At 39.2% G+C, this 15,194-nt stretch overlaps 1 long non-coding RNA gene across 1 annotated transcript in view; it reads right to left on the bottom strand.

Moving 5' to 3' along the window:
* LOC147578657 (uncharacterized) overlaps window positions 1–15,194 on the bottom strand; it is a 104,429-nt gene that overhangs the window by 36,895 nt on the left and 52,340 nt on the right. The window lies entirely within an intron of this gene.

Below are 15,194 nucleotides of genomic sequence, written 5' to 3'. Positions count from 1 at the left end.
AAACTCAAAATCAAACACAAGCAAAAATTTGGAAAGATAACAAACACTTGGAGACTAAAGAACATCCTACTAAAGAATGAATGGGCTAAACAAAAAGTTACAGAGGAAATTAAAAAGCACATGGAAGCCAATGAAAATAACACCCAGCCCAAAACCTCTGGGAAGCAGCAAAGGCAGTCATAAGAGGGAAGTAAATAGCAATCCAGGCCTTCCTAAAGAAGGAAGAAAGGTCTGAGATACATAACCTAACCTTACACCTTAAAGAGCTGGAAAAAGAACAGCAAATAAAACCCAAAACCAGCAGAAGACTTGAAATAATCAAGATTAGAGCAAAAATCAATGCTATTGAAACCAAAACAAACAAACAAACAGAACAGATCAATGAAACCAGAAACTGATTGAAAGAATTAACAAATTGATAAACCACTAGCCAGTTTGATCAAAAAGAAAAAGGAAAGGGCCCAAATAAATAAAATCAAGAATGAAAGAGGAGAGATCACAACCAACCCAGCAGAAATAAAAACAATAATAAACTGAGAGCTTTCCCCCTAAGGTCAGGGACAATACAGGGATGTCCACTCTCACCCCTGTTATTCAACATAGTATTGGAAGTCTTAGCCTCAGCAATCAGACAACACAAAGAAATAAAAGCCATCCAAATAAGTCAGGAGAAGGTCAAACTTTCACTCTTCACAGATGACATGATACTCTATACGGAAAACCCAAAAGATTCCACTAAAAAACTGCTAGAACTGATCCATTAATTCAGCAAAGTGGCAGGACATAAAATCAACACACAGAAATCAGTTGCATTCCTATACACCAGCAATGAAGCAACAGAAAGAGAAATCAAGGAACTGATCCCATTTACAGTTGCACCAAAAACCATAAAATACCTAGGAATAAACCTAAACAAAGAGATGAAAACCCATACACTGAAAACTACAGAAAGCTTATGAAAGAAATTGAAGAAGACACACACAAAAAATGGAAAAATATTCCATGCTCCTGGATAGGAAGAACAAATATCATTAAAATGTCAATACTACCCAAAGCAATCTACATATTCAATGTAATACCTATCAAAATAACACCAGCATTCTTCACAGAGCTAGAAGAAATAATCCTGAAATGTGTATGGAACTAGAAAAGACCCCGAATAGCCAAAGCAGTCTTGAAAAAGAACACCAAAGCATGAGGCATCACAATCCTGGACTTGAAGCTGTATTACAAAGCTGTAATCATCAAGACAGTATGGTACTGGCACAGCATTCGTCACAGAGCTAGGAGAAATAATCCTAAAATTTGTATGGAACCAGAAAAGACCCTGAATAGCCAAAGCAATCTTGACAAAGAAAACCAAAGCATGAGGCATCACAATCCTGTACTTCAAACTGTATTATAAAGCTGTAATCATCAAGACAGTATGGTACTCCGATCAATGGAACAGAATAGAGAACCCAGAAATGGACCCACAAACGTATGGCCAACTAATCTTTGACAAAGCAGGAAAGAATATCCAATGGAATAAAGACAGTCTCTTCAGCAAGTGGTGCTGGGAAAACTGGACAGCAACATGCAGAAGAATGAACCGGGACCACTTTCTTACACCATACAGAAAAATAATCTCAAAATGGAAGAAAGACCTAAACGTAAGACAGGAAGCCATCAAAATCCTTGAGAAAGCAGGAAAAAACCTCTTTGATCTTGCCTGCAGCAACTTCTTACTAAACACATCTCCAGAGGCAAGGGAAACAAAAGCAAAAATGAACTATTGGGACCTCATCAAAATAAAAAGCTTTTGCACAGCAAAGGAAACAATCAGCAAAACTAAAAGGCAACTGACAAAGTGGGAGAAGATATTTGCAAATGACATATCAGGTAAAGGGTTAGTATCCAAAATCTATAAAGAACTTATCAAACTCAACACCCAAGAAACAAATAATCCAGTGAAGACATGGGCAAAAGACATGAATAGACACTTCTCCAAAGAAGACATCCAGATGGCCAACCAACACATGAAAAAATGCTCAACATTACTCATCATCAGGGAAATACAAATCAAAACCACAATGAGATACCATCTTACACCTAATGGCTAATATTAACAACTCAGGCAACAACAGATGTTGGCGAGGATACAGAGAAAGAGGATCTCTTTTACATCACTGGTGGGAATGCAAACTGCTGCAGCCACTCTGGAAAACAGTATGGAGTTTCCTCAAAAAATTAAAAATAGAACTACCCCACGACCCAGCAATTGCACTACTAGGTATTTATCCAAGGGATACAGGTATGCTGTTTCGAAGGGGCACATGCACCCCCATGTTTATAGCAGCACTATCAACAATAGCCAAAGTATGGAAAGAGTCCAAATGTCCATCGATGGATGAATGGATAAAGAAGATGTGGTATACACACACACACACACACACACACACACACACACACACACAATGGAGTATTACTCGGCAATCAAAAAGAATGAAATCTTTCCATTTGCAGCTACGTGGATGGAACTAGACGGTATTATGCTAAGCCAAATTAGTCAGAGAAAGATAAATATCATATAACTTCACTCATATGAGGACTTTAAGATACAAAACAGATGAACATAAGGGAAGGGAAGCAAAAACAATATAAAAACAGGGAGGAGGACAAAACATAAGAGACTCAAATATGGAGAACAAACAGAGGGTTACTGTAGGGGTTGTGGGAGGGTGGGATGGGCTAAATGGTTAAGGGGCATTAAGGAATCTACTCCTGAAATCATTGTTGCACTATATGTTAACTAACTTGGATGTAAGTCAAAAAATATTAAAAATTAAAATAAAATAAAATAAAATAAAATAAAATAAAATAAGTTAATTTGAGTCATCTAGGATCGTCAAGGCTTGTATGAGGAAAATCAGACCCCTCTGCCCCTTGTTTAGAATTTATGAGGAGCCATAATTAGCCAGCCAACTTTTTGAAGGTGCTTGAAACACAAAAGCAGGTCAATCACATTCCTGTTTCCACTTTTTTTTCCTCAGCATGTTCTGAGTAATAAATGGACACTAGAGGTGTTGTTTGCCTTTATTTACCATCATCTCTCATTTGCCATGTTTCCTAAATGAGAATTTTATCAAGGGCTATGGGTCTACAGTGCCTCAGGTGCCATTCCTCCAGGAAAACTTCAGAACTAAAGAACAGGGCTGACCCAGGAAGTCTGGAAACTTCACTGGAAATAGGAAGAACCCATTAGTTCTCAACTCCTAAACTGAAAGGCTAATACAAATGTGTGGTCATATACTTGTGTTCACATAAGCTTCCTGGGTATTTCCTGGGTGTTCTGTACTAGGAACTTATCCAAATTTAGATGGCTCACATTACCAGTACATTTCCTACCACTTATTACAGAGAATGTTTATCTTTTACAAGTTCTTACATGTCCTGTTAAAAATGGAGTTGCATTCATATTTTATTGAAATATATTAAATGAACCTCTTCAGGTCTGGCTTTGATGATCTTTTCTTCCATTTCCTTGAAAAGGCCAAGTTTATCATCTTCTCTACCTCTCCTTCAAGTTGCCCCTCAGCTGAATTTCCTAATTCAGTTAATGGTATTACCTGGCAGCTTAAGCCAAAAAAGGTTAATTAACATTCTCCCACTTCGTTCTCAAAACACGGTCTCTGGACCAGCCACATTAAGTAGCATTACCTGAAACTTGTTGGAAATGCACATTCTAAGGCCCAACCAAGACCTATTAAGTCAGCACCTCATGCAGGAAGGGGCCCTTCCAAGTTCTGGACCCAATGTGTAAGTACTTGTATAGCACACACAGAGCACTGAGAAAATGTATGTTAAATGTTCAACTGAAATACGATTTGACCAGCTAGAGAAATGGACTTAGAAACCTTTACTTAGATTTACTACATGCTGATCTTATATTTAGCTTAGTTCTATTTTCTATTTGTTAAGTACAACTTTGCTTGGTTGTTTTAATAGTAACCATCTAGTTAGTAAAACCTGAGCATTACAGAGTTGGTAACAATGAAAAACAGGTTTTGTCCAGCAGATGTCAGTAGAGTTCAGTTTAATAATTTCGTTGTTAATGAACTTGAAAAATTAATGGAGATGATGAGAGGGAAAATACTTTCAACCAGAATAGCATTTCTTTGTTGACATTTAAGAAATGGTGTCTGCAACAAAAACTCCTTACAACAATTCAGGCATATTGGAAATGCTGCAAGTATTGACTTCACAACAGTATATGACTTCAAAACAACCATGGCCTTAATGGTAAATTTCTTCCACTTCAAAGTTCAAAGTATTTTACACTGAACATCAGGTTATTGCTAACTAGAGTCAAAGTTGTTAGTGAGGGGAGGAGAGCAAGGCTGTATATATAAGATTATTCATATGTGGATTATGATGCTAGTGAGACTGTTTTCTGAAGACCAGAACTTTATTTCACTTCACCAATTATTTGGACTTCTTTCTGTAGAGTAATATTAAATGATACTTTTATACTTCTAGAAATAGAAAGGCCTTTCCATGGCTTTACATTTAAAAACACAGGGGGCAAAGTAAAAGTACTGTGTGTGTGTGTTATTGAAGGAAAATCCATTTCAAATTCACCAAACCCAAAGTGTTTTGAAAGAGACTGATGAAACCATCATAATGGAAATATTATAATTATCATTACTATCATTAGGCTTTTCCTAGCTCTGAATGTCTAATTTTTTTATAGCTAAGAAACGTCAGATCCTTCTGGTAAAGCTTAAAAGAAATATCTTCATCTAGCACAGATTGTCCTGGAATCAAGCTCGGTGTCCTTTGGCCTCTGACTCTCCCCTCCAGCCTCCATTGTTCTTCTCCACACTGCACCCACATCTTCCTTCCATTGCCTTGAGGACAGATTCATGAAATCCCACCAAAAAACCTCAGAGGTCACAGGTTGGAGGTCTCTCTTGCTGCCCCAGGGATAGTGCAGGGAGATGCAGATAGAAGGTAGGCTGCCAAACCTTGGGCATCCTGCCACACTTCAGCCAGGACAGGTCCTTGTCAATTGAGCAGCTATTTCCATTTTATCGGCTTATTCCTAACCAACAGTAAATGCAATGGCTCTTTTGAAGCTCAGTCTCCTACACACACACACACACACACACACACACACACACACACACACCCCACACACGATCTCAACCTCAGGGCTCAACAGTCTTCTTCATATCCCCTAATACTTCCCCCATCCACAGTCCCGACACGTCTCACACTACCCTGAGTCCCTGAGGTACCATTCACGATGGAGAGGTACTTTTATAAAATCACTTTCCTCTGCAGCAGCCCATTACTGTACTTTTTAAATTACCATATCTTAATGGGGAGAAAGGAAGTTTATATTCTCACCAACATTAGAGGATAAAAAAAGACAAGAAGCAACTGACTTGTATTAATAACTTTGTTGGAAAGTGGCAAGACAACATCTGGAATACTTATTACCCATTTGGCATGCTGTTCATCTCCATGGATAAGATTCAACATGACAAGCTCTGTCAAAAGGAAATAGGCTCCATCTAGTTAAATTAGAATGATTAGGGTCATTTAGACAGAGGAAGTTTAATTTGTATGGATCTAGAAATTTTATACAAACTGGAATACCTAAGTATTTAATCTTCCCTGAAGCTCAATTTAAAATTGAAAGAGACGATTGCATAGATCTATAATGAGATGAGACATATTAGAAATTAATTTAACTATTACTGCACTGTGAGCATGTAGCCCAAGAAATCAAAGAATGCTTCACTTGCAGTTTGTACACAACAATAGAAGAGAATGTTCTGCTACTGCTCATTAACTATTCTATTGTTTTACCAACTCTTTAAATGGAAACTTGAGCAACCCAGAGTGAATTTGAATTTTTGGTACTGCTTTTAAAAATTTCTCCTACCAAATTTATGCTACAGAGTAAATGTGAACAAAATTCAATCCTAAACTTCCCTTCTACAATGAGGGTGCTTAACTGTTCTGGTGTTATGGATCTTTCTAACAATCTATTGCAGGCTATGGATCCCTTCTTAGAACATGTTTTAAATATATAAAATAAATACTTAGGATTTTTGTTTTCAGTGTGTAAATAACATCTTAATATGTAAGATTACAAAGGAAAACAACTGTATTGAAATATAGATACCAAAGTAGTTTTCATTGTGATATTGTATATGTACTTTTTTATTAGCACATCTAATAACTAAATCTAGTGCTGTATCTATTATTATTTTGAAGTATGATGAATAGAAATAATTGCTATCATGTGATTTAAAAATATGGGTCATTCCCAGCAATGACAAAATCTCGGGGAGTGCAAATACTACTGTTTTCATTACCTACATTAATAATTGAGGGAGTGGAGCCTCAGTGGCTCAGTCAGTTGAGCGTGTGGCTTTGATGCAAGTCATGACCTCGTGGTTTGTGAATTCAAGCCCCACATCGGGCTCACTGCTATCAGTGTGGAGCCCACTTCAGATCCTCTGTGCCCCTATCTCTGCCCCTCCCCTGCTTGTGCTCTCTCAAAAATAAATATTTTTAAAAAATAATTGAGGGAAATGGTTAAGTTCAGTTAAAACATGGCAAAAACTAAAGTGTGATTGTTTTCCACCCATGTTTGTAGACCACCAAATCTACTTAACAACCATCACGGTTGGTTAAGAACTGTGGTTCTATAGTTAGGTAGATGTGTATGATGCCATTAAGACTAAGGGCAGTCACTAGGCTGGCAAGTGTGGATGGCAAAAACAGAATGCCAAGGGCAATTTGCAATTCCTTAGTTAGCTAATTAACAGCCTAGACAGATATGAGGGCTGAACCACCTATCTCAATCACAGCAGCATTGTCAGATATCCATTCCATTTTATTCCATGTTTCCAGACCATATAGGCCCATCCCAGACTTGTGAGAGGACACTGATTCTAATTACCTGGTTTAAAGAACTGTTCAGAGCCCCTAAGTCATTTGGCTAATTCCATATCTTAGTGTGCTCTCTTAAAGTATCCTTTTGGGGTACCTTGGTGGCTTAGTTGGTTAGGCATCCAAGTCTTGATTTCAGCGCAGGTCATGATCTCAGGGTTCATGAGTTTGAGCTGTCAGTGCACAGCCTGCTTGGGATTCTCTCTCTCTCTCTCTCTGCCCCTTCTCTGCTTGTTTCCTCTCTCTCTCAAAATAAATAAACTTAAAAAAATAAATAAAATCTCCTTTTTTTGGGATGAGCATTGGGTGTTGTATGGAAACAAATTTGATAATAAATTTGATATATAAAAAAATAAATAAATAAAATATCCTTTTCACCTATAACAGTAATAAACCTTGAAGTGTTCTTATAAACTCTTTATTACCTTCTTTAGTGTGAAGACCACAATACCTTCCTTGAAAAGGTCGTGTTTCATTCAACAGCATTTATCCAGTGCCCATCTGATGTCAGCCAGATACTACAAGGGTTGGGTGCTGAGGAGCCAAAGCCGAATAAGACTTTGGCACTGTCCTGCCTTTAGAAAACTCATTAACTACAGAGAGAATCAAATAAGTAAACCACTAAATCCAATACCAAGTTGTAATTCTCATGGCCAGTGCTACCAAGTAGTATTGGACCACAGAAGAGAGACAGTCCTTCTGAGATTCGAGAAAAATAAAGAAATGAAGGGGAACCAGGATAGTTGTCTGCAACATGTGTAAAACCGTGGGTGACAAGGAGGCATGGGAAAACCATTCGGGGGATCAGTACATTCAGGGTCATGCAAAGATGTGAAAAGCGAAGGCACAGTTGAGGAAAAGGTGGGGAGAGGTGGGAAGTAAGTGCAAGGACATAACTGTGACAGGGTCTTAGGTTTCTTGTTAAGCAGTTTGGATTTCACCTTGTTGGCTAGTGTTATCAGAACCAGCATCATCAGCATCACGTGGGAACTTGTTGGAAATGTACATTCTCAGACCCCATTCCAGACCTACTGACTCTGAAATCTGAGGGTGGAACCTACTCATCTGTGTTTTAACAAGCCCTCCAGCCAATTCTGATTTACACTAAAATTTGAGAACATTAGGGAGCCAAATCACTAATGATAGGTTCAGAGAAACCACCAAAAATGGAGGGGAAAAATGATCCTCTTCTATATTCAGCAGAGTAAATGATATGGCTAGAATTGCAAATAGAAAGATTATTGATTTATTCACATGGAAAATGGATTGGAAGAAAGAAAAGGCTAGAGGCAGGAAGGCCATTTGGAGGCTGTGCAATGTCCCAGGGAAACCCAGAAAAGATCAGAACTCAAGAAGTGGCAGTGAAGATGAACACAGGAGGTAGCCTTGTCATAACTGTAGGTGGGGGGCGAGTTTAATGTAGGTGATAAGGGGAGGGAAATGTCAATGGTGATCTATTTAGCAACTGCCTTGAAAGGCTTGCTTGGAAGTCCTTGAAGCACACCTGGCCTTTGATAGTGTGGTCAGAACTCACATGCTGTGTTCTTTTACAATTTCAGGAATATGCAGGGGCACCTGGGAGGCTCAGTCATTTGAGCTCTCTTAGGTTTGGCTCAGGTCATGATCTCCTGGTTCATAGATTTGAGCCGGGCATCAGGCTCTGTGCTGGCAGTATGGAACCTGCTTGGGATTCTTTTTCTCCCTCTCTCTCTGCCCCTCCCATTGTTCTCTCTCTTTCTGTCTAAAATAAATAAATAAACTTAAAAAAAATAAAATAAAAAGGAATATACAGTCCTATTATTAGTGATTGACGATACATGTATTTGAGTTGTTTTAGGAAAGAATCTATTCAAGACCCAGGATTTTAGGAACAAAGAGAAGAAACCACTAACCAAAAAGACCAGATATTAAATTTCTTGTGGAAGTGACTGATCCAGGTTTGGGTGGGAAGGGGAAAGATAGGATGAGCCTGAAACCTCTTTGGGTGCCACAAAGTAAGGAAATGCTCAATAAAATATTGAGGGAATGCTGAAATGACACAAGAGCCAATCGAAGCTGCTCCTAAGAGCCAAAGCTGAAGAAATTTAGCAAGAAAATAAATAATAGTATTGGATTATGGCCCAGGAGCACATCACTTCTGTAGTATTCTTGCCAAAAATACATAACCTCAATCTAATCATGAGGAAACATCAGACAACTAACATACTGAGAAACATCTACAAAATACCTGAGCAGTACTCTTCAGAAGAATCAAGAAAGAGACTGAAGGATTGTCACAAACAGGAGAGACTAAGGGGACGGGATGACCCAATATAATGTAGGATCCTGAATTGGATCCTAAAACACAATAAATTGGTGCAAATTTGGTGAGAAACTGGTAAAATTTAAAATCTGTAATTTAGTTAATAGTATTGTAAGAATGTTAATGTCCTGGCATCCATGATTACACATAGTAAAGTGTTAACATGAAGGAAGGCAGGTGAAGACTATATGGGCACTCTGCATACTATTTTTGTAATCTTTCTGTAAGTCTAAATGTATTTCAAAATTAATTTTTAAATAAAGTAAATAACTGTCATCATTTGAATCCTTTTGCTGGCCTGTGGAACTGTTCCAGATAAATAAACACTACCAGACAGTTCTTCTGGGGGTAGTGGCTATAAACCACTGTAATTTTTCTTGAGGCTGGGAACCCTATTTTATGTGTCTTGATTCCCTAAAGAACTTAGGGAATTAGAAGCAGATTTACCGTGAAGCTTCATGAAGCTTAAACTTCAGGGATGTTCGCTGGCATAGGCTCCATTGAGCACTAGGAGTTGCTGGAAGCCGTAGAATGTTCTATCTAGGTAAGGAAATGAAGCCAGGTTTCAATCAGAAGCATTTCTACATAAGCAATTCTGGTAAGTTGCCTAAAGAATGCTCAAAGAAAGGGACTTAAACCTGTAAGCCTCAGTATCTTGCTATGATTGCCTTTCTCATTCCCAATAAATGTTTGTATCTAAGGTTGTATTTGTAGTTGCCTTTTTGTAAACAGCGTCTCCCAAATCATAGAAGACTCAGTTCCCACAAACCTGGACACACTTCTGTATCTAGCACAAGGGCTCAATAAACATTTCAATTAAATTATTAGAAAAATCATCTCTACTTCTGTGAAACAGAGTTAATGGTATTGACCAGTAACCTAACAACAGAGTTGGAAGGGGCTAATTTGGGGAAGATTTTTATGTAATACTTTTCTCTACAGAAATTTTAATCTTTTTAAAGCCACTTTCACATTCATACTCATAGCATTTACATGTTGACACTTTGAAAATCCTAAGAGATCTTCAAACATTTCCCTTTGTAAATGAGTGAACAGTCAGTCCCAAAGAGGTTAAGTAATGCAAGGGCACACAGCTAGCAACAGATTGATGGAGGGAAGAGGGAAGGGGGCAGGCACAGGCCTACTGATTTGGCGGAAGGTCGGGAGACGGTTGTCAGAATTTCCATACACTGCCTTAAAACAAACCCTTCTATTTTTTTTTTCTTGCTGATAGCTATTTTCCCAGAACAGCAAAAGATAGTTTACCCCCCTTTGTACCTTCTTCATAGTGCAATTTTAACAGGCAATGATTAACTACTGTATTAAGGTAGCCTACTACGCATAACAAACTCTACTCAAAACTCTTAAGTCTAAGCAACCATGTTCCTGTATTAAAAGAACAAAGCAGAGAAATATAGGGGAAGAGGTGGGGTTGGACTGGGATGGGGTCAGAGGAATGTTTCTGAGGGGCGGGGAAGCCTCTTCAGGCAGTACTGGGGACACTTGATGCCTACAGACTTTTGCAGTGACTGCAGTCTGTCACCGTTCAACAGTGACTCCAAGCTGAAACCAAATCCACGGTTAGTTCATGCCTTCACCAATCTGGAGCCAAGCCTAGAAATAGTTCTCTGTTCCTTAATGGTATTTGGGATGGGAGCAAATGTTCTACGCTGTGGTGCCTGTTGGCTCTAATCAGATAAATTAAGGACTTGAGCATGTTTCCACCATTTGGTTTAGTTTTATTTTAGTCCCCAAGTCCCTTTGCTCCCATTTTAAGGCCTAGCACTTTCTCACTGGTGAAGCCCACACTGCCTTAACCCTGAGAGAAGCTTCCTCAAGTAGAAGCACCACATGTTGTATCTGTCCTGCAAGCCAGTATGCAGCAAACCAGTTGTGCAGCTGTTCTGTAACATCACAGAGGGCGGCCTCCTTGTCTTGACATGCTTACCATCATCTCTCCTCAAAAATAAATTAATGAAGTCTTCCTGAGAGAGGGATTTTTCCTTCACTTTCCCACACTTCCTGGGTGAAATAGAGTGTTTTTAAGATCAAGATTAAAGAGTGAGCAAATAGGGGCGCCTGGGTGGCTCAGTCAGTTGAGCGTCCGACTTTGGCTCAGATCATGATCTCACAGCTCATGAGTTCGAGCCCTGTGTCGCGCTCTGTGCTGACAGCTCGGAGCCTGGAGACTGCTTTGGATTCTGTGTCTCCCTCTCTCTCTGCCCCTAACCCACTGGTATTCTGTCTCTGTCTCTCTCAAAAATAAATAAACATTAAAAAAAATTTTTTAAATAAAAAAAAAATAAATAAATAAATAAAGAGTGAGCAAATAGACTTGGCTTTTAGAGACAGCATCAGGTGTAGAGTTAAAGAATAATACCTGACTTCATCTTCGAAAAGAGCTCATATTCAAATCACAGATTCTCTTCCACTGCAGTAATAGTTGAATCATAACCTCACTGATATGCTACTGTTTTCTGACCCATAAAACTGCAATTTCATATGGTTCACATGAATATTTATTATTCACATAATATTTATTTATATGGCCAGATAATTGGCTCAGCTCTCTCTTTTACTTCCCTGTGTAGACATCTTTTGGAATTCCTCTTTGCAAGTTCACATATTGCCCACAAAAATATAAAGAATGTATAGGCAAATGAATAAGGAGTAAAAGAAGGCAATGCTGATTGCTATTAGCTTTATCCTCCCCTTTCCCTATCTGCCTAACTAGTGGTAAACTGCACGAGTGCTATTGACTGGAGACTATCCACGCCAATCAAGTTATTTCACCAATGGCAAGTCCATCTTTTATTTTATAGATGAGAAGTTTGCACTGGAATGGCTTTTACATTGTTGGCAGAAAACTGGTGTAATGGCAGAAAGGACTTGAATCCTGGTTCCTACACTTAGAAGTTGTGTGATATGAGGCAAATTGCTTAACATTTCTGGGATGTTAGATTCCCTAAGTATAAAATGAAGACAATGATACTGCTCTTCACTTTATAGAGTGGTTTTGAGGGTTCCACAGGGCAACGTACATAAAGTACAAAAAGCGTCTAGCACATCTGGCTCCCAGGCTCCTAGTGAATACTCAATATTCAAATGTTAAAGATGCAACTAGCTGAGGGGGCACCTGGGTGGCTCAGTAGGTTGAGTGTCCAACTTTGGCTCAGGTTATTATCTCATGTTTCTTAAGTTCGAGCCCCACATCAGGCTCGCTGCTCTCATCCCGTCAGTGCAGAGCCAGCTTCAGATCCTCTTCCCCCGCCTCTGCCCCACCCCCACTCACACTCTCTCAAAAAATAAATAAAACATTAAAAAAAAAAGATGCAACTAGCTATTTATCATTTCTGGAATGATCAAGGAGGAAGAAGAGCTGGACAGTGCTTGTTCTATGTTTATCCTAGATAAGTTTATCTGGGATGAACATAGAACTTGCCGTTTGCTCCTTTACCCCTCCACTCCTTTCCTACTTTCCTTGGAGACTTAGGAAGAAATTGCCAATCCCTGCTGTTATAACAGTTTCTTGAGCCTTTGAATGCAAAGGGTTTGAGACCAAATATGAAATTTGACAACAAATTAATACGCCTATTTGAGTATCCACTATACCTGGAAATCATCAAAATGGCTTCCCAAGAAGGCATAAGGTGACCTTCTGAGCTGTCGAGAGTGATCTATATCTTGTGTTAAGTGGTAGTAAAAATTCATTTTGTACTTTTTATAAGTCACATCTCAATAAAAAAATTAGAAAAATAACCTTTTTATTAGAAATATATCTTCTTACTTTTTAATTACTGAAATGGATTTGTTTTAGGAACTCTAGATTCTAAGCCTTATTGCCATTTATTAACAAAGTTAATATTTTTAAATGAATTGGAGAAACGATTTCAAAGATTAATAAAGACTTCATCAGGATTAAAATAGGGCAGGGTCCAGAAAAGTGGTGTTTCTCAGCCCTTCTATTTAGATACAAAAATACTTAGTAGAGAAAACTGGAATTTTAGAGTGAACACAGTGAATATAGGAATTATACTCTGCTGGTCAGTTTCACCCAGGTTTCTCACCACCCTCTGTCTACTATAAAGGCAAACACATTCACTTTTTATCCTTAGGACTTAGCACGGTGGCAGGTACATAGGGTCTCAAAGACATTGGATGACCACACATCCTGGGAGTGTCCTGATTTATGCCTACTGTTATTGGCCTAATTAGTAATCATGCTCTTTTCATTACTAAAAGTGTCTCAGTTTGGAAAAAAATGGTCATCCCACCAAGAAGTGCCAGTATTTGTTGAGCCTTATTTTTATCAGTATTCTTCCTGATATTGCAAAGTGACTTAAGCCAATTTGAGCTTCACAGTGGTTGGATCTGTCTGGTAGATATTAGTAGCCTCTAACAATAAAAGAGGTGAGACCCATATCTCCTTGTAATCTGGCTGCCACATTGGCATATTATCTAGAAAAATGAATCTCAAGACAGAATTCTGTCACAAAATCATCTATCTAGGCATACAGCCGGTCCTGGGAAGCTCTGTGAAATCCAGCTCATTGTCCATCCGGCACTGGAATCAGCACCTTGCACAAAATAGTGTCCCAAGGCAGATATGACAGTGTTCTAACAGCAGGATCATCAACCTTCAGGTCAGAGAAGTCAACTGAATTCCTGGTTAAGTTGTGGGGATCAGAAACAAAGGGGCCCTAGAATAGAATACCTTTCAAAGGATATTTTTGATACCTCCATATTTATAAAACGTTTTGTAGAGGTGCGTGTTCTGTATTTCTGGCCAATCCATATATCTTTAACACCACTCAATTCACCATTGAAAAAGTACTTCTAACTTCCTTCATGCTAGGTAATGAACTCTCTAATGTAGGTTCAGAGAGCAACATTTGAAGTACTTATTGTTTCTGGAGTGCAGGCTCCGGAAGAGGGTTTTTCAAACACTATAAAACCACTAATGTGCTCCTGCTCCTTGGATATATACTACATTAAACCATATGCATACATTTCATACCTCTTATGTTTTAAAATACTTGAGTATTTAGAATTAAATTATGGACAATACACTTGACATGTGTTCTACATTACATATTCAAATACTCAGCATGGACCATTGAAATAGCAATAAAAGTGACCCTAAAGGATCAACACTGACCTCCCACTCTCCCCTCCTCCACTTTTCTCCCCAGGAGCAGAAGCTCAGAGATATAAGTCTTGGGCAAAATGGAGTCTTAAGAAACATATGCATGAACCCTTTGTGTGAGGTCAAGACAAACACTTTCTAGAACTCTGTTCTTCTCAGAATTCTCCTTTACATGGTGTTCTTTCAACGTTTATTTATTTTTGGGACAGAGAGAGACAGAGCATGAACGGGGGAGGGACAGAGAGAGAGGGAGACACAGAATTGGAAACAGGCTCCAGGAGGTTCTGAGCCATCAGCCCAGAGCCTGACGCGGGGCTCGAACTCACGGACCGCGAGATCGTGACCTGGCTGAAGTCGGACGCTTAACCGACTGCGCCACCCAGGCGCCCCTACATGGTGTTCTTTCAATGACTCTCCCCTCTCTCCCTTGCTGTTGGTTTGTGTGGTAAATGGGACACAGAGGTGTCCACTCCCTTTTGGATGTCAGACAGAATCTGAATAGAACCAGATCAGGGGCGCCTGGGTGGCGCAGTCGGTTAAGCGTCCGACTTCAGCCAGGTCATGATCTCGCGGTCCGTGAGTTCTAGCCCCGCGTCAGGCTCTGGGCTGATGGCTCAGAGCCTGGAGCCTGTTTCCGATTCTGTGTCTCCCTCTCTCTCTGCCCCTCCCCCGTTCATGCTCTGTCTCTCTCTGTCCCAAAAATAAATAAATGTTGAAAAAAAAAAATTAAGAACCAGATGAAAGGAAATTGAGGATTAGGCCAGTTCTCTTTGGGGAATTAAGGATGCCTCTCTGGGT

The sequence above is a fragment of the Puma concolor genome, chromosome C1, assembly GCF_028749965.1.
Source record: "Puma concolor isolate L17-30 chromosome C1, mPumCon1.1.hap2, whole genome shotgun sequence".
In the NCBI taxonomy this organism is placed as follows: domain Eukaryota; kingdom Metazoa; phylum Chordata; class Mammalia; order Carnivora; family Felidae; genus Puma; species Puma concolor.
Note: the sequence above shows the minus strand (reverse complement) of the source record. Positions and strands in the feature narration are given on the sequence as shown.